This window comes from Aethalodelphis obliquidens, unplaced genomic scaffold (assembly GCF_003676395.1).
Source record: "Aethalodelphis obliquidens isolate GAN/ISIS:26980383/991018 unplaced genomic scaffold, ASM367639v1 scaffold4, whole genome shotgun sequence".
Taxonomy (NCBI): domain Eukaryota; kingdom Metazoa; phylum Chordata; class Mammalia; order Artiodactyla; family Delphinidae; genus Aethalodelphis; species Aethalodelphis obliquidens.
This window is the reverse complement of record NW_020837948.1, coordinates 63,533,740-63,559,049: the sequence shown is the minus strand read 5'-3', so window position 1 is coordinate 63,559,049 and position 25,310 is coordinate 63,533,740. Positions and strand designations below refer to the sequence as shown.

At 39.6% G+C, this 25,310-nt stretch overlaps 1 pseudogene; it reads left to right on the top strand.

Moving 5' to 3' along the window:
- The first annotated feature begins 438 nt into the window (after window positions 1-438).
- LOC113617681 (B-cell CLL/lymphoma 9 protein-like) lies at window positions 439-9,372 on the top strand (annotated as a pseudogene).
- The last annotated feature ends 15,938 nt before the right edge of the window (window positions 9,373-25,310 follow it).

Genomic DNA, 25,310 nt, shown 5'->3' with positions numbered 1-25,310 from the left:
CAGTAGTTCCCCACTCCCTACCAAAGAAACCCTCCAAATTTATTATCTAGCATTTAAGACTTTCCTACAATCTGTGCCAACTAACCTTTCCAAGCTTATTTATTATATGCTTTCTTTACCTGGTCCTTCCAGTGGTTAAAACACTCTAAGAGCTGCAGTGGGGAGACAGAAGAGGGGAGGCTGCCACCCAGCTAAACAGTTGGCTGGGACCTGGACCCAAGCCCACTCCCCATTCCCTGCCACCACCCTGCCTCCAGGGACTAAATGTGGAACTAGCTGGTGTCAGCCCAGTTTTCACCTAGAAAGTCACTTCAGTTTAGGTGGCAGAGATCATGTGTCCCAATGTAGATTAAAGAGCAAATTGAACTCCCGAAAGGTGGGGGTTGCCTTTGAGAACATGGCTCCTAGGCCCCAGAGCTCCAGGATCAGCACGGCAGCATGGTGGCCCTTGTGTATTGTGTGCCCTCAACATGCAAGGTTCTCCTCTGGCAGCAGGAACCACACTCTGAGAATGCTGAAGCTGCAAAACCCGCTTCCAGAGCACAGAAAAACAAAGAGGAACAAGGTATACCAGCAGCCAACATGCAGGAACGCACCCAGCAAGCAGCAAGCCACTGTCACTGACTCAGCAATTGCTTCTGCTGTGGTCCAAGAAGAACTCAGAGAGCCTGTCCCTGTCTGTGACTGCAGGCTCAGTCATTCAACCAGTGCAGTCCAGTAACCCTAAAGGGAGGAACTCCACCACGAAAGAGTCAAAGTCCAACAAACAATGATGAACAACACAATAAATGAAATTAAAAATTCTCTAGAAGGAACCAATAGCAGAATAACTGAGGCAGAAGAACGGATAAGTGACCTGGAAGATAAAATAGTGGAAATAACTACCACTGAGAAGAATAAAGAATGAAAACAATGGAGGACACTCTCAGAGACCTCTGGGACAACATTAAATGCACCAGCATTCAAATTATAGGGGTCCCAGAAGAAGAAGAGAAAAAGAAAGGGACTGAGAAAATATTTGAAGAGATTATAGTTGAAAACTTCCCTAATATGGGAAAGGAAATAGTTAAGTCCAGGAAGCACAGAGTCCCATACAGGATAAATCCAAGGAGAAACATGCCAAGACACATATTAATCAAACTATCAAAAATTAAATACAAAGAAAAAATATTAAAAGCAGCAAGGGAAAAACAACAAATAACATACAAGGGAATACCCATAAACTTAACAGCTGATCTTTCAGCAGAAACTCTACAAGCCAGAAGGGAGCGGCAGTACATATTTAAAGTGATGAAAGAGAAAAACCTACAAGCAAGATTACTCTACCCAGCAAGGATCTCATTCAGATTCGATGGAGAAATTAAAACCTTTACAGACAAGCAAAAGCTAAGAGAATTCAGCACCACCAAACCAGCTTTACAACAAATGCTAAAGAAAATTCTCTAGGCAGGAAACAAAAGAGAAGGAAAAGACCTACAATAACAAACCCAAAACAATTAAGAAAATAGTAATAGGAACATACATATTGATAATTACCTTAAATGTAAATGAATTAAATGCTCCAAGTAAAAGACATAGACTGGCTGAATGGATACAAAAATAAGACCTGTATATATGCTGTCTACAAGAGACCTACTTCAGACCTAGGGACACATACAGACTGAAAGTGAGGGGATGGAAAAAGATATTCCATGCAAATAGAAATCAAAAGAAAGCTGGAGTAGCAATTCTCATATCAGACAAAATAGACTTTAAAATAAAGACTATTAGAAGAGACAAAGAAGGACACTACATAATGATCAAGGGATCGATCCAAGCAGAAGATATAACATCTGTAAATATTTATGCACCCAACATAGGAGCACCTCAATACATAAGGGAAATGCTAACAACCATAAAAGGGGAAATCAACAGTAACACAATCATAGGGGACTTTAACACCCCATTTTCACCAATGGACAAACCATCCAAAATGAAAATAAATAAGGAAACACAAACTTTAAATAATACATTAAACAAGACGGACTTAATTGATATTTAGAGGACATTCTATCCAAAAACAACAGAATACACTTTCTTCTCAAGTGCTCATGGAACATTCTCCAGGATAGATCATATCTTGGGTCACAAATCAAGCCTTGGTAAATTTAAGAAAATTGAAATCGTATCAGTATCTTTTCATTGCAACTCTGTTTACAATAGCCAGGACATGGAACCAACCTATGCGTCCATCAACAGATGAATGGATAAAGAAGATGTGGCACATATATACAATGGAATATTCTCAGCCATAAGAAGAAACAAAATTGAGTTACTTGTAGTGAGGTGGATGAACCTAGAGTCTGTCATACAGAGTGAAGTAAATCAGAAAGAGAAAAACAAATACCATATGTTAACACATATATATGGAATCTAAAAAAACAAACAAAAAAATGGTTCTGAAGAACATAGGGGCAGGACAGGAATAAAGACGTAGAGAATGGACTTGAGGACACAGGGAGGGGGGAAGGGTAAGCTGGGACAAAGTGAGAGAGTGGCATGGACATATCTACACTACCAAATGTAAAATAGATAGCTAGTGGGAAGCAGCTGCATAGCACAGGGAGATCAGCTCTGTGCTTTTATCCATCTAGAGGGGTGGGCCAGTGAGGGTAGGAGAGAGACGTTAGAGGGACAAGATATGGGGATATATGTATATGTAAAGCTGATTCACTTTGTTATAGAGCAGAAACTAGCACACCATTGTGAAGCAATTGTACTCCGATAAAGATGTTAAAAAAAAAAAGAGTCAAAGTCCAAGTCAAAGCAGGAGACGATGGCCTTCCCTTACAGTGATGACCCCATCTGGGAATCCCCACCTGCCTTTCAAATTCTCCAGGCAGAGAAAACAAGGGGGCTGGCCAGTCAATCCTAGTCCCCCCTCTTAATGACTCCAAGAGTGGGAGCCATACACTGTAAGCACTCCTTTGGCCTGGTGGGAGCCTGGACCTGAAGAATGGGGCTGCAGATGGTGCCAAGGGAGCAAGGTATTCCCCATCCCCCGCCACCTCACCGCTTTGGTCAGAGCTCCTGGGACTGAAGAATGGAATTCTGCTGACCACTAAAGTCCCAGGATTCCCAGTGCACAACGCACTGATGACCCCATCATATTACATGACCCACAGCTCTTCCAGACCTTTCCACAGCCAGACTATTATCCAAAGCCCACACCTGCTCTGAAGACATTAGACCAAATAGTGTGTATGTTTTCAAGCTGCAGATCTGCACTAAGGGTCAAGTTGAAACTGCTGCCCCTTTTCACATCCATGACATCCCTAGCAGCAAGACAGAGAGAAGCATACCTCTGTGAACAGGCAGATATGTGCCTTTGGAATGACCTGAAACCTCTCCCAGCTCCAGCCAACCAGGGTTGGAATTCTTCCCCGAAAACCACACCACAGCCAACTCTGTGTGTTCTGGCACCAGCACCCACACCTGCTGCTCCCATATGTCCCCTGAGATAAGCCTGGGGTAGAAAACAAACTGATTCCTTCTGCAGGCAGCCCTGCCAGCTCTACTCCACTGCTCTGACATGGTAGTGCTCCAGGCCTGATGCCCCCAAACCAAGCAGTTACCTCTGTCTCCTACAGGGCCAATGGCTCTGGCAGATCCCAGTGTACTCCTTCCCCACCTCCCTCCACTAGTGTCCAGTGGAGATCCCCCCACCCTGGGAGAAACCCCAGATAGACTACGTCATGAGCAGCTTCAGCATCGGGAGCACTCCTTACACACTCTCAAATCTAGCGCATGCTTTCCCCTGATGAGAAGACATTCGTAGCAGCACAAGGGATGCAGAATGCTGGAGTGGTAAATGAACCTCCAAAGAAACCAGAAGGGTTGATACAGGCCAGAGTGGCTTAGTAACAAAGCTTAGGTAAGGGACCTGGGTCCCAGACAGCTGTGGAGGCTCCACTTGTCCTTCCAGGATACAGAGATGTGCCCTTTTGTCCAGATGAAGTGATTCCACCTTCCATGAACTCCCTGTCTGGGCCCCTAAGACCCAACCACCCAGATCATATGACTCCTGAGCAGATAGTTTGGCTGAAATTATAGCAGGAGTTTTTAATAAACAGAAGAAGAGGTATCAGGGAAAAGTGGCTGTACCCTAGCACTCCCTCCGGGTTACAAAGGTTTATCTGCACGGACTTTAGAATTTCTCTAAGGGCCTCTCCCTAGATACCAGATGACCCCGAGTGAAGGCTGGGCACCTGGGCACGCAGAACCATCTTCTGATAGTATGACTGCACCATGTTCTCTGCTCTTAGGCACACGGCCCTCGACTGCAACATACCAGGGATCAGATATGCCTTCCTGGATTTGCAGGAATGATAATCTGAAATGGAAGGGCAAATGTCACCAACCCTGCATCCAGACCACGTGTTTCGGGAGTCAGTTGACCAGACAACATGTCAAAAATTCCAAATAATTGAAACTTCTTTCCTGGCCAGGGGGTCTTTTTGATTGATGGGATTGCTTCCAAAATCCCCAAAGATTCTCTGCAGAGATGCTTCAACAGCAGCTTGCAGAGAAATTTCAAGGTGGTCTCCCTGGGATAAGCATAACAGGAATAAGGTCCAACATGGAGATGACTAGCATGATCCCAGGCTCTCAGTGAACATTCCCATTTTCCTGCAGTCCTGCCAGGATAACTTTCCAAAAACGATTCCCCACCAATGAGCCCTGGTTGGGAATTTGAGTTTGGGATGGTCCTTAATGTCATGAAAGGAAATGTCAACTTAAATATCAACAAGGGATCCAACTTTCAGATGACACCTCAAAAGATGAGAGGCTCAGTGTGCCCTGGGGAGATGATGACTTGCACTCAGGTGGCTCCGAGATGCTGCCTGCTGAGCAGAAGCTGGCTCCCCTGCCATCTGGTGAGCGTCCTCAGCAGGAGTATGTCCTGGGCTTTAGGCCATACTTTCCGTGTCTCAAGGTCCAGGAAGCAACAGTGGTTTGCAGAATCTCAGAGAAACAATCGGACTCACCAGAAGGACTATAGCCACCAATACATCTCAACCCTCTAGAAACCCCATTAGCCTCAACACAGCTCCTCCAGTTTGAAGTGGCCTGGGGCAAAAGCCCTGTGCATTCTCCTGGTCTGAACCCTCTGCAACCTCCCACCATGTACTGTCCAGACATCAATGCTGGGCTCACCCTCAGGAAACCTCAAGTGCCTCCAGATTCCATTGTACATGGTAGGCCTGATGGCAGGCCCAGACGCTGCTGCCTTTATTAAACAGCCTTCTTAGTGTTTGCTGCTGCTCTGTGGGTGATCTGCTTCTGTGAATATCCAGATGTCTTCTCTCTAGTACAACTTGCCTCCAGAGCCTATCCTTCCCCAAGCCTGCTCTCCACTGTGGTGTCTTAAATGTTCAAGTTTGCAATGTCCAGTTCTACCTGATTATTCCATTATGCCATCAAGATGGCAATCGACTCAGATGACAAGCTCCCCTCCAGCTCCTTCACTCAACTTCTCATCAATGAATAACCTGCCAGAAATGGGCATTAATACATAAAAATCCTTGAATTTCACGTTCTGATACCAACACTCAACCCCATGGGAATGACCCAACCACTCCTCACTATAACCAGATGCCCTCCTTGGTTACCATGGGAACCAACATGCTTCCTCATGGTGTTTCAGTGGGGTCTGATTTGATGTCACACAATCCTATGATGGGTCTTGGGTCCCAGGAGCCTGAGATGACATCTCAAGGACAGATGGGTTTTTGCAGGAGTTCCCTCCAAGATGAGTCTCTTCCGCAGCAGGTATCATTTTCTTGCCATGGCCCCAATGGAGGCAGAGCAACTTCCTGAAGATGTGGGTGTCCCAGGAGAAGGCACATTTGGCCATTCTAACACCCAATTTAGAATTCAGCACTTTAAAAGCCTGGGGGCCCAAGGGGTCCTGACTCCATCACTGTGCTGGGGAATAGCCTGTCTTCAGTCTTTTTGGACCCAGATCTGCAGGAAGTCATACCTGAGTTGGACCTGTCCTCTACACTCCACCTGAGAAGCCCAGCCAGACACTGAAATGGTTCCATGAGGGGAAGTCCCAGGCCATAAACAGCCCTGGGGTCCTAGACCTGGGTTTTTGCACAGGGGATGATGGGCAAACCAGCCCCCTGAATGTACTAGCTTTGCCTAGCTTGGGAGGTCCCGGGTTTGTGGAAACTCTGGGCATCCTTCCGGGTACAGGTGTAACCATGCCAAGCCTCAACCCAATACGATCACTGGCCTCTCTCAGGCAAGAGCAAAATATTAATGAAACACACACACACAGACACACAATTAATTTTTAAATAACTAACTGTTACTAAGTTCAGTGTAGGGTAGGAATAGTAAGAAAATCTATTTTTTGTTTAATTATGAAACTTAGGACATCGCTTTTCAGTTTAAGTGCGCCTCATCACTGTCTGTCTCTCTCGATATACACATCCACCTCTTTCACCCTTCACCATCTCCTTCATTAAGTGTGCTTCTTTCCCTCATGCCCACCCCCAGCCTGCTCACGCCCTGCCTTCCCCGCTTCTTTTCCCTTGGGTGCTGCGTACTCAGCATTATTTGGGGGAGATAGATCTAGTAAAGCCTCAGCATCCCTGCTGAGCATCCTCCTGGTTTTGGGAGGGAGAGTGAGGTCTGTCCCTGGAATGCTCTGTGGCTTTCTCCTCCCGGGTGACTTTTTCTTTGCCAATATGCCCTCTTTTGCCTCCACTCTTGTTTTCTGGTCTCCTTTTCTGCGGAATTTCCAGGTGAATTTTATTAATGTGGGATGGAACAGATGCTAATAGTTATCCAGGATTTTGTTTTTGTTTTTTGAACTTTTGTGGTTACTTCCCTTTCTTCCTGCTCCCACACACAAAGTGTTCTGTGGAACTTCCATTAAATTCGGTACAAAACCACTTGCTGGGGCTGTGATGTCAGAAAAATTAAATATATTGCTTCATATAAAATTAAAAAGAATATTTCAAGGCTCAGTCCAAAAATGACTTCCATGAGACTCTTCCTGATCTCCAGGGGAGACCAAATGTCATTTTCCTTGGAACTTGCTACTAACATCTAACAGCTTCTTCCGTCCTTTTCTTGTAACATACTTTTTTATGTTTTATCTTTCCTATAAATTGAAACTATGTGAGAGTTGGTGCTGACCCTGATTCAACTTTGGATGCTTCACAGTGTTTTGCATGTAGATGTTCACTGAATGTTAGGCAGATGCATAATTTTTTTCTCTAACCACTGCAAATTATCCCTAACATGGGGAATGATGGAGGGAACAATTAAAACAAGCCTCACAAGCTGAAACATGACACTCAGTTTATGAAATGAGGAGAAAAAAAGAGGAGTCGGAGGAGGATATAACCTGAGCTATAAATAGCTTTAAAGAAACTAAGCAACATGTGACAGGGATTTGTATGGGCTTCCAAGGTGCTGCGGGTAAAATGCTGGAGTTTATAAGAAGGAAGGGGAAGTTTATAAAGTTTGCTTCTTAGCAGTGCAGTCAGGCAGTATCAGGGCTTACTATGTGTCTTTGTGCAGGCTGCTATAACAAAAGGCTGTAATAGACTGGGGGGCTTAAACAACAGACATTTGTTCCTCACAGTTATGGAGGCTGAAGTCCAAATTCAGGGCTCCAGCAGATTTGTTGTCTGGTTGGAGCCCGCTTCCTGGTTCATAGATGGCTGTCTTTTTGCTGTGTCCTCACATGGTAGAAGGGACAACAGAGCTCTCTGTGTCTCTTTCATAAAGGCACTAGTCCCACTCATGAGGGCTCTACCCTCATGAAATCACCTTGCGAAGGCTCCACCTCCTAATACCATCACATTGGGGGTTAGGTTTTCTAACATGTGAGTTCTGGGGGGACAGACATTCAGTCTCTAACATTATGGTTCTGCATAGGCTCAGAAAGCACCCCACACATCCTATCAAGTGAAAAGTGATGCTGATGACAGCCCTACACTGCCAGTGGTGTCTCTTGAAGCCTTGGAAACTGGGGATTTTAATAAAAATCTTCCTCACAGTGTCCCTCAGGAAAACTTGGAGGTTAAAATTTTATCAGATCCAGTGCTATTCTAAAATGACTCTTTTGTAGCCTCCCCAAAGTAGTTTCATATTCAAAGCAGCTTATTTCAACCATTCCCTGCTTAGTTAAATGAAGGCTTGGAAATACAGAGTGCACATGGAGAAGAGAGAAAGGTCTCTGTCTACTTCAGAAAATATTCGGAGTACATGCCTACATCTTAACATTTTGCAGCCATCCTCTTTTTGTGAATTGCTATTTTGACACTTTATTTTTACTTACATTCAAGAATGACTCTTGGGAAGACTTCATTTTCAAAGTATTTTCTATTTACCTTGCTTAGGTATCATGATGAAAGTACTCTGGAAGTAGTCATATACAGATGGGGGCAATAAATGTGTGCTTTTAAGAAATGTCATGTCCAAGATTCTTAGCTTCTAAATGCAATGACAGTGAGGAACCCTCATGGCCTTGCTGCCACAGGCTCCAAACACCAGCTCCAGCCCATCCACCAGGAATTATGTCACTGTCCTGAGGCTAATGGTCTCTGTTTACTCACAGGTGTGCTCACTTTAAATAAATCCCACTTATAAAAATTTAGACTTGCCAAATAGAAAAGCTGGCAAAGTGACTGCTAAAGAAAAGGATCCTTTACCGTGTCAACACTTTAAATAAGAAGCTGTTTTAGTAGATTTTAAAGTTTGAAAACATTTATTTCCCAGGAACTCTGGATTTGCTGGAAATGCTGCACACCTGTGTTCTCTTCATTATTCTAGCACAGACTTTGACACTTTCTGAAGCCAGCCAGAAGTAGGATAAACAGCTAATTGTCTGTGTCATGTGCCGTGTGGCTTGTGAATCCAGAATAAGAGGCCAAAGAAGAAAATGATTGTTCCAGCACTGATTTGCTGTGAATCAGTTTCCATCCTCAGAAAACTCATTTTATTTTACTCACAGGGAGATCATATTAAACTGCCTACTCCATGTCAAGTTGTTTGGATTTCTGTGAAGAAAGAAAATAAGATTGGGATTGGCAGAACAGCGTGTTATATGGGGAAAATCAGATCATCAGAGAATATTGGAGCTTTAATGGTCCTTAGCACCCTCTTAATCAGGCAAAATCCTTCATACTGTAGGTGCAAAAAGTAGAATGGGCATCTTTGTTTTGCCTTCCAAGCATTTCTGTTTCTCTTCCCAAGCTAACCTTAAAAGATGGATCCGCTTCCAATGAACAGTTCCGAAGAAGGAGTGGCATTGTTGGCTTCAGAGACGGAGACCTTCTGAAGTGGCTCCTCTGGAGGTTCTTGGCTTAGGTCACAATTTTTTATGTATAGTGGGTACCGGGGAAAGGCAGCTTTTCATGTGAATTTATTATTGGCATCAAACAAGGCAGGATTTTGTTTTGGTTTGTTTTGGCCCATGGTAGGGTAGAACAGAGAATGGAATTACATAATCAGGCATTCCCAGGCAAACAAATTTAAATGTTGCTTTGAGTTTGAATTAGTCTGCTTAATGTCTAAATCTCACAGTTCTTCCTTCTATCTGTAGTGCAACCTAAAACATAAAAGATAAAGCATTCTCTGGGTTGAGATCTAACCCTGTATTCTGTCTTATACTCTGATCTACAAGGATGTAGAATTTGCTGCAATGGCATGTTATAGAGACATGTTCTGTCTTGAAAATAAGTAAGATATTTCTGTTAAAAATAGATATGGAGATTAGTGGTGGATAAATCTCATTAAGTTTGGAATCTGGGTTGACTTTATATAAGGGTTCCAGGAATTCTGGGGCTTAGTGACAGATTACACAAGTATTTGGAGATTAAAGAGCTCATCAAATCCAGGAAAAAAATGCATGTCCTTTAAGGATGTCCCCCCAAATATATGTGTTTGTGTGTATACACACACACACACACACACACACACGCACACGCACTTAGGGAAGAATTAATAACCAAAGCTTCAAGTTTTCAGAGGCTTATGTCTTTTCTACTTCTGTGGGAGAAGAGAACTCTATTCTAAACCATGCCCACCAGAGCAAGCAAACCAAATAGGACACACAATGTTTTCTCAATGGCCATATTAAGAACTGAGCTCCCTTGTAGGTATAAAAAGAGACAGCCTGGCTTGAGTTCAAATCCTGTCTCTCTCAACTTAGTTGCTATGTGGCCTATTCAAATTATTCTACCTCACAGAGCCTCTATTCCTTCAACCTGAAAGCAGAGGGGGTAACAGTGTGAGGATAGATTTCCTATCACAAAATAAAAATTTAAAGCCATGTTTGATTAAAAAATAATATTCAAGAAAACCTGAAAATAGAAATCTACGTTTACATTGACTGTATGAAATGTTTTTACAATTCCTGTCTCCTCTGTACCTCTAAGGGACTACTGCTTCAGTATCCATTTATTCTTTCCTGGTTCAGTAGTTGCTTATGAGCCTAACACAGGGAGAGGCAGTGGCCCTTCAAAGAGAGAGTCCTAGACTTGTAGAGAAAAGAACTGGGCTTGAGATCTGACTTATCCATTATCTCCGACCTTGGAAAAATCATTACATTTCTCTGACTTACGGTTTTTCATCTGTAAGATGGTGTTTTAGACCAAATGTTGGTGTCCTCCCCAAATTCACATGTTGAAGCTCTAACCCCAATATGATGATATTTGGAGGTGGGGATTTGGTAGGTAAGTTTAGATGAGGTGATAAGGGTGGAGCCCTCATGAATGGGATTAGTGCCCTTATAAGAAGAAGAGACAAGGGCACTCTCTCTCTCTCTCTTTCTCTCTCTCTCTCTCCCCCTCCCTCTCTCCCTCCCTCCCCCCACCCCACCATGTAAGAACTCAGTGAGAAGGTGGCTGTCTGCAAGCCAGGAAAAGGGGTCTAAGCAGAAACCAAATCAGCTGCCATCTTATTCTTGGACTTCCCAGCCTCCAGAACTGTGAGATATAAATGTATATTTTTTAAGCCACCTAGTCTGTGGTATTTTGTTAAAGCAGGCCAAGCTGACTAAAACAGATGGGGATAAAAATACCAACCTATATTATAGAGTCCTTAGATCACAAATGAGACATATATAAAATCTCTGCAAATTTTCGATCACTAAACAAATTATGAGTACTGTGTTAGGAACTAGAGAGATGTAAAAATGAGCCAGGTACTGACCTTGACCTCAAAAAGTTCAGTTTCCTAGGTGAGGTAAGACTCATGTATTACCAACTATGATACAAAAGAGAAAGGGCCATATTCATTCATTCTTCAGTCATTCATTCATTTGTTTAACAGACATATATTCAGCATCTGCTATGTGCCAAGTGCTAGATTTGGGGCAGCAATAAACAAACAAAAAATTCCCTGTTCTTACAGAGCTTTTATGTGAGTCATGGAAGCAGTCAATAAACAAATACATAAATATTAAATAATATATTCAGTGGTAGGAAGTGCTTTGAAGAAAAATAAAGTAAGGCAATGGAAAAATTGTGGTGAGGGAGACTTGGCTATTTTGTACAATGTGATGAGAAAAGACCTAGTCAAGTCATGTGACTGGAGGGTCAGTCTCATAAGGGACATTTGAACAGACACTTCCATGAAGTGAGGAGATGAGCTTAACAGGTTTCTTGGAGGATAATGTTGAAGGCAGGGAAAACAGCAAGCGCAGATGTCCAGAGGCAGGAATGTTAGTCATAAAAAATATTCTAACAGGCTCTGGGAATTCAGAGTTGATGAGATTATTTCTAGCTAAGAGAGTCGATAATGATATAAGACCCTCAAGATCAGTTCAGGGAAAATAGAGGTCCTGCTAAAGAAGAAGCTTGTATAAAAGCACCACATATTTACATAGTCTTTTATATTTTTCACCCATCTTTTGCTTAGATCATAACTCATAAATTTCTATCCACGGGTACATATTTATAATCATTATCCAACCCACAAAGATAGTCGTAAATGATCACATTTCAGTTTCCTATAAACATAATAAGTGGACATCGTTATTAGTCACCCCTTTCCCATTTCAGATTATTATTATCATCACTTCAGATATAGGATAGTTTAGAACCCATACTTTGGAGTTAGGCAGATAGAAATTCACATCCCAGTTCAATTGGTTCTAGATTTCTGACCTTAAGGATATTGCTTAGGCTTTTGAAACCATAGTTTCTTTATTTGTAAAATGGAAATGATGATATCCTGAGGAGTTTGTTGTGAGAATGAGAATGTTGTGGGATTTTACATACACATACACACACACAGTATTTAACACAATACCTGACATAAAGTAAATAATTCACAAATAATTGTTTAAAAATAAAATAGTGGGAGATGCCCTCTTTTTACCTATTGTCCTTCATGGAGGTGGTATTGAAAAATTGCTCACTGATGCTATTCTTTCCCACCTTTTCTTTATTGAAATATTCACAAACATCAAACTATAAAGCAAGAAACTTAGAATCTAAAAGTCATACGATACAAATGATTCCAAGATGAATGCAAGAGAAAGTATGAATGGAAGTAACAAGAACAAGTATTTACAAGTTTTTACTGCATAAGAAGGCTTTGAAAGACATTAATCTATTTACTCTCTGATAATAAACCTGTAGTCTGAATATTATTTATCTTCCCCATTTTACAGATAAAAATATATGACTCAGATAGGTTGAGTGATTTTGGCTAAAATCATACAGCTTGTGAGTGGTGAGACCGGAACTTATATTTAGGTCTTCTGATTCCAAGTCCCTGGGGGTAGTTATTGGGGCAACTGATGCCCAAGAAATTCTCACAAGACTGGAAAAACTTCCAAGTGATTAACTGAGTTGGTTGCATTATGGACCTCCCTCCTACTTGTGGATTTTGATTTTTCACTGAGGATTATTAAAGAAAGTTACCTAAGCTGCTTCACAAAGCTCCAGAAATTTCTGGTTACAGACAGCTAATGAAGTATGTGTTTCTTTCTGAATGGATTTCAGAGGATCTAGATTTTAAATAGCCTTGCTTGAAAGCAAGGTCCCTGTGTTGTTTAGGCTCGTTTGATCACTTGTCTGAGCTCTGCAAGGACAGGGAACATGTCTTACCCATCTTTGCATCCCAAGGCCCAGCAAAGAGCCTGGCACCCAGGAAGCTCCCAGGCAGGGCTTGAGGGCCAGGCTGACAGGCCCTGTGATGGTTGATATCAGTTAGCATCACCAGTTTAGCTCTGATTTTGGCTTCAGTGAATACACTAGACATCAGCTGTCATGAGAAAACATATCACATGGTAATTTTTCAGCTTTTAGTTCTGAATCCAAGCCCCTGGCCTGGACGATGAGACAATAGAGCCCTCCAGCCTCTATACTTCTCACCATTTCTCCTCTCTTTCTGGTTCCTTTTCAGAAAGAGCTTCTCTTATAGGAGCCTGAGCCAGAGCTGCAGACCTTGTTTGCCTCAATAGAGAAAATAATTTTAAAACAAGGACGTTAAATCTGCCTTCAGCTTTGGGTCTTGAATATCAGTGTTGACTTAAGCCTTCCCCATGGAGAAGAGTGGCATTGGTCAGCAAAACTGGTGAGCAGGTGGCATTAGCACCAGCATGGAAGGGAGCTGCAGTGAGTTGAAATCTCTGCACTGTCATGTAACAAGGGCTGAATGTATTGACCAGCTTAGGTATTGATCACTTTACACACATTATTTAGTCCTCGATGGAGGATTCCTATTAGTATTCTCATTTTCCACAGGAGAAAGTTGGAGAATAGAGGTGAAGTGACTTGCCCCAGGTCACATTGAGTAAGTGGCATAAAACAAAGCAATTGGACTTCACAGCCTGTGCTCTTAACTACGTGACCTTGGGCAAGGGAATGACCCTCTCAGTGCCTCCATTTCCTCATTGGTAAAATGAATAGAGGAACAACTACTTCCTTAGGTGGTTAGGAAAAGTCATTGAGATCATACATGCAAAGCCCTTGACACTTAGTAGGCACTTAAAATATGTCAGTTCCCTCTCTTCCCTCAAATGACCTGAGATTGAAGAGTGTCACCTCTTGAGCGATCCTTTAGAAACTTAAAGCTAAAATTAATCCAGGCCATGCCAGAGCCAATGACAATAAAGCTGATTTGTCCAGACTTATTATTTTGTTTCAATAGGAGACCTGCCTCCACTTTCCTGGGCAGGTCCACAGAGCCAGCCCAGACTGAAAACGCACGTGGCCATTGCAAACGCATTGTTGAAACATGATGGACACTTCAGGAACCAGGAGATTCTTTCTGGAAATGCCTTGCTTCTTAGCCAAAACAGAGATGGTTAAACAGTACAGCAGTGCAGCTGTGGCCTTCAGGGCGCACAGTGGGGCTTCACGCTCCTGGGGCAAATGGAAACCCAGGGACACACTTGCCAGCTGGCACTGTCCCTCGAGGGACAAGATATGCGTGGCCTCGCCTTCCAAGTTGAGAGCAATTGCTGGCAGGACACCATGAGCATGTCAAGTTAAGGGAATATTTTTTTTTAAAGGCCCATCACGGTTTTTCTTTCTTTAAATGGTAGCCACCAAAAAGTTATGCAAACACTTCAGCTGTGGAATATTTAATCTGACACTTGGCATAGCTCCCTTGTTGATCCAAGACATGAAGTATGCAGTATATGACTTGCAGTTGTTTCATTGTTCACTTAAAAAAAAGATAAACCAGACACAACAATTTAATTTTCTATCCCCTCAATTTTAACTGGGTCACTACCAGGATCCATCCTTGATTCCCAAGTAATAGGATGACAATTATGAACCACAGTCCATAAGATGAATAGCTCATTTAATCAAGTTGGTGGATTTAGTTTTTTTCTTTTTAGGCCCTGCTGAAAGCTTTAGGAGTCCCTGTGCTTATGTTTTTTTCTGGGGTTTGGCAGTTCTTTTATTTGGGTCTGGTGTTTCAGGGTTTCACGTGCTCTTGTAGAAACATTGCCAGAACTGTCCTCCCATCATCCTTGTCATTGGGTTTTAAGCGAGAAAAGAAGCACCTTGCTGCAGTCTTCTGCCCATTCACATGGGACATGTGTCCTGGCTGCATGTGGTCATCCATTAGTGGATGTTACTCACCCTGTTCCTTCTTCTTTAGCTATCTCACTGACAGTTGTGTTCTCCTAAAAGAGGAATTTCCTCTGGTTCTCTTTGAATATCAGTCACATGGTTTTAGATCCCTGACAGGTAAGAAGAACATTGCCACTCCTCAGAAAACACGTGGATACTAAAAATCCTAGTTAGTGAGCAGTTCACATTTCGTACCGTGTGGAGAGAAGGATGCAGGACTGGCCAACATTCCAAAGGAAAGGAGAACCTTTCCAAATGTTCCTCCGCTGATGAGTTAGAAAAGTTGCTTAACGTAAACAAGCATAATTCCTCAAGTTCCATCCTTCCTGCAGGTGGGCCAATAGGCTAAAAAGCACTAGAAAACGTAGTAAAGTGCAGTCTATTTCTTCATTCTCCTCCACTTCCATGCTCACTGTTATAACAACGCTGATTTAAACATCAGGTCACTGTCACTGGGCTCCAGGCAATGGCATAATTCTCCTTCAGAGAAATACTGAAACAGTGTTCATCCTATACAAAGCGATGGGTGGAGAAGGGAGAGAATCAGATGGCAATGCTTAAAAAGGAAACTGGAGACTGATGAATCTGGATGTTTCCTTAGTTCTGATTCGAGTTTCTGGGTCCCATTCCCAATAAAAATATATCTTTGTTTCTAATGGACAATTCAAAGGACACAAACCTGAGTGTTAAAAGCTGTGTCTCAGTTTTATGGTTTGAGGGATTCAGTTAGGTGAGAAAGAATCTTCTCTACCTCAAAAAACTTTAGCCAACACATGAAATGTGCTTGAGAGCAGAGAAATGCTAAGAAAAAATGGGCCTTTTTAGCAGGTAGATGTTCCGATTATTGATTTGTTTAAAAAATACCTACATATCAATACTTTTAATGGCAGTTTTTCAAAAATAGTGGGATAATAGGCAATTTTAACTTTCTCTTTAGACTTCTCTCTCTCTCCCTCCCTCCCTGCCTCCCTCCCTCTCTTAGTTTTTGACATTGAATATTTGTTTGTTATATAAATGGAAAATGGCAATTAAGAATGCACTCTTTCTCCAAGGATCTTGTAGTGTACTTTTGCTGGGAGTATGCTAGTGAGTCCTGAAATTAGGTCATTCTGTATGTTCTCACTGTAATGAGATGCTCCAGGTCAGGAAACCTCTGTAGAAAGTTTCTAGCAGCGCTTCTACCAGAGGGCAAGATTCTAAAGCTCTTTGCTCACTTTTTTCAAGCTTTATCTGCATGAGAATGAATTAATATCATGTTCTTACAATGGATCAATTATAACTGAAACTAAAGTAGAGATAAATTAAATTCCATAAGCCAAGAATATTTCATAGAAATTTCTTCTCAAAGTTTTTCTCCAAGTATTTTCAGTTGTGAAGTTTCTTCAAGGAAGATGGCAGGGCATTTCTCAGAAAATAATTGGCAAGCAGTGTAGGGCACTGCAAGTTTCCTCAGGTTTCTGAAAATGGAACTTACTGTGGATATTGAGTAACTCTTTAGGGTTTAGGATGGCAGAGCAGTGACATCTTACATGCTGACCCTCACTGACAGGGGCAGTTTCTGGAATGCTCTGTTGAGAGGGGGAGTGGGAGGAACGGGCTCAGTGCCAATGCTCAGACATGATGAGTGATATCTGCCATGTGTCTGAGGCAGCAGTACTGCCGTCACAATTGATTTTAAATTGTCAAGCCTATTCTCGTATTTAACTAAATGAGTTTCTAGTGATTTGCATAGTGATCAAAGTGTTTTCCCACAATATTTAGTTGGGCAATATCTAAGCATATCCTAGCGGCTCCTGAAGCTATTTCTATCTCCCTGCCTGCTTGACTGCTCAGGAGCTTCAGCAGACCCCTCATTTGTAATTACACACCTGAGGCTCTTTGTGTTTCAGAGTCTGAGAATAGGAAGGAAGCTTGGGGACCCCTAATGTTACCCCCTTATTTTACAGATTGAAAAGCAGATGCTTGGAGAAGTAAAGTGACTCACCCAAGGTCACACAACTGGTTTAGGGCAAGGGCAGTACTAGACGCGTATCACCTGATTCCTAATCCAGTCTTGACTTACTACACCATAGATTCTTTTATAAGACCATATTCACAAACTTTTATAAGAGATTTAATAATTCAAAGAGATGATACCCTTGCAGAAGGACATACTGTAGAGCAGCCCCACTGCTTCTGTATTCTTTTCTTTTCTTTATGATGCTGAGCACTGAGAGCCCTCAATTCATATCTGATCTTAAAAGAAAGTGAAAGGGGTGGAAACGAGAGGTTTATAGATCACAAATGCTATTTTTAATAACTTACTTCACCTGTGCATTTCCCCAGCCCCATACCACTCTACCATGCAAAGGAATTTTTAAAACAAAGTGATTGTATGAAAGTACTGTTAAAGTAACTCTCATCATCTTTTGCGATTGGATTTCAGAAGCTTTCTTATTCATATATAGATTACAGTGTATTCGATTTATGCAGTGGAAACCTTCAAGAAATGAACTAAAACTGAATTCTTATGGAAAAAACACTTTACTTCCTGCCATATTGCTGCAACAGAAATTTTATTGGCAAAGTAAGTCGCAATATTATTCCCAGCAGAAGAATTCTGCATATGTGAAAAAGAGTATAATTGCCTCATTAAAAATCAAAGAGGGAAAGAAAAAAGTGAGCAAATTGGGAAGTATGTTGCCATAACCACAGTTAAGCTCCATATGTATTAAACCTAATTTATGAAAAGCCACACTTATTAAACAGATAAAGAAAGTGGTGAATTGTCCCAAGATATTATACCCTATAAGGCTTAGGTCCATACAGGATTCATTAAGAAAAACAGAAAAGATATACAACATCTAATACTGAAAATACAAGGGTTTAGTAGAAGATGGAAGTGAAAGCAATTTTAACAGTCCTTCCCTTCTAATCGTCAAAACTGACTCAAAGACTACGAAGAGGGAAATATAAAAAAATTATACCAGCATTTAATCTTTGTAATAGCGTCAATCTGGTACTCTAAAATTTCTGACATTTCTAAGAGAAAAAAATGACCTTTGAAACATAGCAGAAAATGATTCAGTGAGCTACCACACAACTGAGAGAATGATGGGGGAGTATGAATTGCAACAAATAAGAATAGATCTTTCTGGAACATTCTTCTAAATATCCCTTAGTTTGAAAGGACAAAGACTGAAAGAGTTGGGAGAAACCACTGAAGTTGGAAACCATCTGTGTGCTGTGTTTAGAAGTCATAGATCCCTTGAGGAAAGCAAGGGATGTTTTCCCTGGGGCTTCTTTGACTCAGAAGTTTATTAGCAGTGGTAATCTGGAGAAGTAGTGTCTAGAATATGGATCATTGAAGAGATGGAACTCACCTCACTTGGAGCTATAAAGTGGATGGTAGTATGTGAAGGGAGGAAACTGGTGATGAAGAAAAAAATATATGCCCTTTCACCAAACAAAAAGGACATAGTAGTGGGAATTTCTTGATGTTGAATTTGAACCAGTATGGCTAGTAACTAGAGCCTACTGAATAAACCAGAATATTCTCCCAACTCAGTGGAACTGGAACTTGATGAACTAGTTTCAAACATATGTAGGAAAAGCTTATAGTTAAACATTTTTTTAATAGTAAGCATTCATAACCCCAACTATCTGCTCAACAGAAGACTTCTGAATGACTTAAATGGCTGAACAGATGACATTAGTTTGTCCAGTCAGGCATTCAGCCTAGATTCAAAGGAGAGACAGGAAATTCACCCAAGTACAGTGAGAGGAAATACAAGACTCCATCTATACTATTTATTGTTTGTTTATTTAAAAATGACAGTTATAGATAGCCTTGTCTCTTTAACTCAAGCAAAAGGATAAACGAGACTTCTGAAAAACATCTGTAATAAAAAAGGAAAATAAATACTACATTCCAAGAAAGAACATCATTTTAGAAAATATTTATTCTGGGAAACTGAAAAAAAGTAGATAATAAATATTTTCATTTTAAAGGAAATATAAAAAAAAGAGAAAAACATGAACTAAGAAAAAAAGAGAAGAGATGAAATAAGAGACTGGAAATTAAAAAGTACCAGCTTTGTTATAAAAACAAATAAGTTATTTCAAATTTTTAATGGTAGTGTAAGTCAAAGAGACAGAGATCTAGATATAGAGAAAAGAATCAAAAATGCAGAAAGATAAATCCGTAGCCTGAAAGATGAATAGGAGGAAATTCTAAAGCATGCAGAGGGGAAGGGCAGAAAGCTGGAAATAATAAAAGAGAAAGTAATAGACATAAAATGCAAAAACAGAGATCCTGCATATGAATAATGAGTGTGAATGAAGTACTTAAATATAAGTTAAAAATACAAAAGAAAAAACTGTAATTGAATTAAAAGAAACTGTGCAGAGTAAAAATAATTACTAGGTGAAATTATTGGAATGCTGTCAACAATTTCTTATGACATTTTGAAATTCAAAGGCAAATAGTTCTAAAAGGATTGAGACAGAAGTCACAGATCACCTAAAATGGGAGAAAAAGTCATGCAGGCTTCAGACTTCTGTACATGTTCATGCAAAGGCAGCAGAAGTAGCCCAAGACTGGAAACTATTCAAATGCCTATTAACAGGAGAATGTATAAATAAGTTTTATATTCACACAACAAAATAGTATATAGCAGTAAGACTAAACTACTTACTGTATGCAAAAATATAATCTCACAAAAATAATATTGAATGAAAGAAGCTAAAAATGAAAGAGTAAATGCTACAAAAACTCATTTACATAAAAGTACAAAATAAGGTAAAACAAATCTATACTGCTAAAAGTCAAGTAATGGTTATGCAGGAAGGGGTTAGGGGGAGGCTGTGATTCCAGGATGAGCGGATTAGTGAGGACTTCTGTGAGTACTGATAATATTCTGTTTCTTGATCTGCATGCATTTTATACAGTGTGTTTAATTGTCCATTTTAGGAAAATTAATCCAATTGTACACATGTTATATGTATACTCAAATAAAAAGTTTTTTAAATGTTGAAGTAAAATTAGAGCAGTTATTAGAGATGAAGAGGATTCAGTGTAGATGCCATGGATAGATGCCTTGTATAGGAGGGGCCTAGGAGTACTGAATAACATTGGACTTTGCTAGAAAAATGTTTAGATAAATACTTACAATAAAAATTTAATGGTCATAACTAAATACATAATACACTCTGCAGCTTCCAAGTCAGTGGAAGAAAAAACATAGAGAATAAAGTAAATTTCATCAAGTTAATAGAAGGTAGGACAGATGTAAAAAAATGAAAGAAAATGCATAGTAAACAGAAACTTATTTTTAAAAAGGTGATAGAAGTTACTCTAAATATGCCAGTCTCCATAACAAAATATAAATGAATTTAACTCACTTTCTAAAAGACAGATAATATAAAATAAGATTAAAATATCCATGCTCAGATCTTAGTTTCAAAATAGCATTTCCAATAAAAGTAACCAAGGCTATTTGGAGAAGTGGTTGATTTCAGAATTAGGAAAGGATAATTAAACATCTGTAAGTTTGTGATGGTATAAATAAGTAATTGAATGAATAAGGATGAAGAAAGGACTACTCTTCATTGCCAAAGAAGTCCAATTAATAAATATAGAAGAAATGAGGAAAACAGAAAATCACCATAGAATACCATAGTAATTGTTACAGGTACGATCCACCAATGATTGCTAAAATTAGTGAGTAAAAGTTTAAGAGTAACAGGACATTGTATAACCTCAAAGTATCACCTCCCTCAAGATACAGTGGAGAAACCTGGCAAATAATACCTTAACCAAATGAGAACAGTTAACATCATCAATAGTAAGACTTACTGACATCATTTAAACCCTGATAGGATACCCTGTGAAGGGCAAATCTCTCGGGTGTTCTTCTCAATATGTTGGGTTGCCCAAAAAGGTCATTCGGGTTTTTCCATAACATCTTATGATAAACCCAAATGACCTTTTTGGCCAACCCAATACATAACCTTAATCCATTCTGAGAAAATGTCAGAGAAAGCCAAACTGAAGGCTATTCTACAAGATACCTGTCCAGTACTCTGCAAAAGTGTCAAGTTCATACAAGACAAGGAGAAACCAAGGAACTATCACAAACTGGAAGAAACATGACAATTAAGTACAATGATCAGGATCCTGAATTGGATCCTGGAACAAGATTAGTGAAAAAACTGGTGAAATCTGAATGAAGTCTATAGTTTAGTTAATAGTATTACAGCAATGTTAATTTCCTGGTTTTTGTAATGTTACTGTGGTTACATAGGATGTTAACACTAGAGAAAGATGGGAATTCTGTACTATTTTTGCAACTATTCTATAAGTCTAAAATTATTTCAAAATAAAAAGATTTTTTAAAAATCAGACTATTAAGTTGTGGAGACCTCAGTAGCCTTTGAATTTCTCTATTGTAATTAGTTAATCAGATTTTATTCATGTTTTTGCATCTATATTTATAAAATATTCTTCTAGAAAATATGAATTATCAAAATTGACTCAAGAATAAGTAGACAATCTCAGTAGATCAGTAACTATCAAAGTTTGAAATTATAGCAAAAATAGTTTTCTCACAAAAAACACCCACCTACCCAGACAAATTTTCAGGCAACTTTTACAAAACGTAAAGAAATAGATAATCCAAATACTATAAAAGTTGTTAAGAGCATTAAAAAAAAAAGGAAAAATGCCCAACTTATTTTGTAAGGGTAGTATAATCTTGCTTTCAAAATCAGATGAGACAAATTTAAGAAAAAAATACCTAGTCCCATTACTCTTATGAAGGTAGATAAAAAATACTAAAAACACTAGTCAATTGAATCCAGCATGTGCATGTGAGTGTGTGAATGTGTGTGTTCGTGTGCATATGTATCATGCCTAGCTGGTATTTATCCCTGGAATACAATAGGAAATCTATCAGTATCAATGTATTCTAAGACGCTAAGTGAGAAAGCAAAAAAAAGAATAAAGAAAAGCTATTCAGAGAAGAAATACGGGTGACAAGTAAATCCATCTGATAAATTAATCTCACTGATAATCAGATGGAAACAAATTTAAAATACTGTATTTTTTTGCCAATTAAATTGGGAAAAATAGGAAAAATTGTACCAAGCAATGATGTTGCACCCATGAGATGAGGGTGTAGATTATCACAATATTCTCAAGGGGGATTTAGCAAAACAGATTACAATTTTAAATAATTGTGGTCTTCATCTCAGAAAGTCCATTTCTAAGAGTATGTTTTAAGTAAATAATTGGACAAGGGTACAAATACCATCTGTAAAAATATTTAGTTTTCAAATGGTCTTTTTAGGTGAAGAAATATTGGCTTTTATTTCCTGTCACTCCCAACTCTGGATGTGATACCTGAGTTAGGTCATTAAATTGGACTTAAGGTGAGGATCTGACACAGCACCATGAATCAGGAGACAACTCATAATGACAAAATCTTCTATTTTTGTGCATTTGGGTTAACATCAGTTATTTGCTTCCAAAATACTAATTGTTGACTATTAATTTTCAACAGATGGGAAACACTTAGGAGTAACCTGAGCTACTGGCTCTCAAATTAGCGTGTGCATCAGAATCACCTGGAGGGCTTGTTGAACCACAGATTGCTGGGACCCACCCCCAGAGTTTCTGATTTAGTAGACCTGAGAATTTGCAGTTCTGACAAACTTCCAGGTGTTGCTGATGTTGATAGACCAAGGACCACATTCTGTGAACCACTGCTGTAAGAGAAGCCTGCTGACTCTTTCTGTTTATTCATGGAGTAACTGACTAGAGACAAAATAGAAAGAGACTCGAGGGCATAAGCCATTCTTACCTCCTCCTCTCTTCTGACATTCTATCTTTATTTTACTTTGAGGGACCTTTACAGCATCAGTTCAACATACGTGCTCTGAAACCTCACTGTAACACCCGCCTCTTCCTGTATAAAAATAAAGATTAAAAAACAAAACAAACAAAACAACTTGGGCATGAGGCAAGTTCTTCCTGCAGCTCAGCTAATAGGATCTAATTACCAAAGTACCAGGATCTTTCTAAAATCCCCAGGAGCACGCTTAATGGTCTCTACTCTATTGACACTGGAGTCAATCTAAGCAAGGCTCTGTCTCGTATTAGAGTCTTCACAATCTTGGGCTACACTTTTCCAGCAGTCTCTCTACTCATGGCCTTCTTATCAAAAGGAAAAGAGAAATAATGATAAAAGATAAAAATATAATTTGTCTATTTTACTTCTAACATAACCACCTTGAGAAAAGATGCAGAAAAAGAAGCATTTGGCGCTTTGGCCAAAGTATCATGATCTGATCACCTGCATCAGTGGGGAAGATTGGGAATCAGGTCTGTCCAGTTGATCCTTTGCCAGAGAACACATCAGCACTTTGAGCTGATGACTGCACTTCATGGTCTAACTTCACATTTTATTAAACTATAAAATGTAATTCAATATGACTGAGGTAATGAGGCTTAATGTGTTGGCTTGGTACACGTTAAAAGACGCAAATCGCTGGCAACCACAGTTCCATGTTTAACCCACCATCCCAGCCAGCGCTACCTGCCTTTGAAACCTTTTTGTTCTCCTTTAAATTTTGAGATAGTAATTTTGTTTCTTTAGTCACATCATAAATTTCCAACTCTATATTTGCTAGAACAATTTATAATTAGAAAAATAGCCAACTATTCTCCCATAGTCAGTCCTTTTTTCTCTTTTATCTTTGTCAAATATCTTGGTAGTTAAGAACAGAGTCTCAGGCACGCTGTCACCAGAGTTTAAATTCTGGCCTTGCCATTTGTAGTTGTGTGACCTTGGGCAAGTCAGTTATCTTTTGTGTGAACCTCATTTTCCTCAACTGTTCTCATTGGACTAAACGAATTAAAATATGTAGAATACTTAGAACAACACTTGGAATTTAGTATGTGCTTAATAAATGTTAGCTCTTATTAAATATTAATTTCTTAGATGTTTTGGTAGCAGTCTCTGGGACAATCCTGTTTAGGGGGCCAGGCCCCTAAACAAATGCAACCTCATTTTTAAATAAGTGGAAACCTGTAGGCTTTAAATAAGCTGACTGACAAAAGTAAATTATAATATAGGAGCTTAAATTTAGCTTCCAACATTATTTTTTGTTAGAATGTAAAAATGGAAAATCTTTTAGCATTAGTTTTTAATTATTCATGGGTGACATGCTCAACAGATGAGCCTGTAGATAGCTGACCTGAATGGTTTCCCTGTGGTTGGGCTTGCTGAGACCTGCCTGCCTAAGGAATTGCTGCTCCTTCCTGGACTGGACACAATGGACACAATGGAGCCTTATTTCCTTGGGGCCCTGTAGGCTGTCCAAAGAGCTCCACCCACCACTTCTGCAGGATCAGCAGCCTCATGAGGCTCTGTGGGTGAAGACTCAGCCATGCACAAAAAAGAACTCTGGGAAAACTGTTTCATTAAACTGATATATCATTATGAATTCATTCAGATAAATATTAACTGTTTAGTTGCCAGCCACTGTGTTAGATTTTTAAGTTCAGTGACAGGAAGATGGATAGTTTTTCAATGATACATGAAAGAAAGTCCCTAATTAAAAAGTTTATTTATTCTCTAGCTTTATTGAGTTTATAATTGATATATAACACTGTGTAAGTTTAAGGTGTACACAGGTTGATTTGATACAGTTATATGTTGCAAAATGATTACCACCATCACATCACATAATTATCATTTCTTTTTTCTGATGGACACATTTAAGATCTATTCTCTTAGCAACTTTCAAGTATGTAATATGGTATTATTCACTATAATCATCATGCCGTACATTACATCCCCAGAACATATTCTAAAAAGAATTTTTAATTTAGAAAAAGAGGTAAGAGCTTTTCATTCTTTATTTTCATACAAAGATCTTTTCTTTCAGCAAATTCATGGCCTGCTAATATACAAAATTTTATATTATGTCATATATTGTTACATTATATATAAAACTTCTACTGTTATAAAATATCTTCATTCCTTTGCTCAGGAAAAAGAGTATCTCATTTGTGATTTACTTTGCATTCCTTGGTTACTAGTGAGAGTTAATATTTTATTGTCCCTTTGTAATTCTTCTTTTTTGAATTTATTGGGTTTTTTGCCCTTTAATTTTTATTGCCATCTCTCTTTTTTTTTTTTTTCTTTTGGCTCCGTTGGGTCTTTG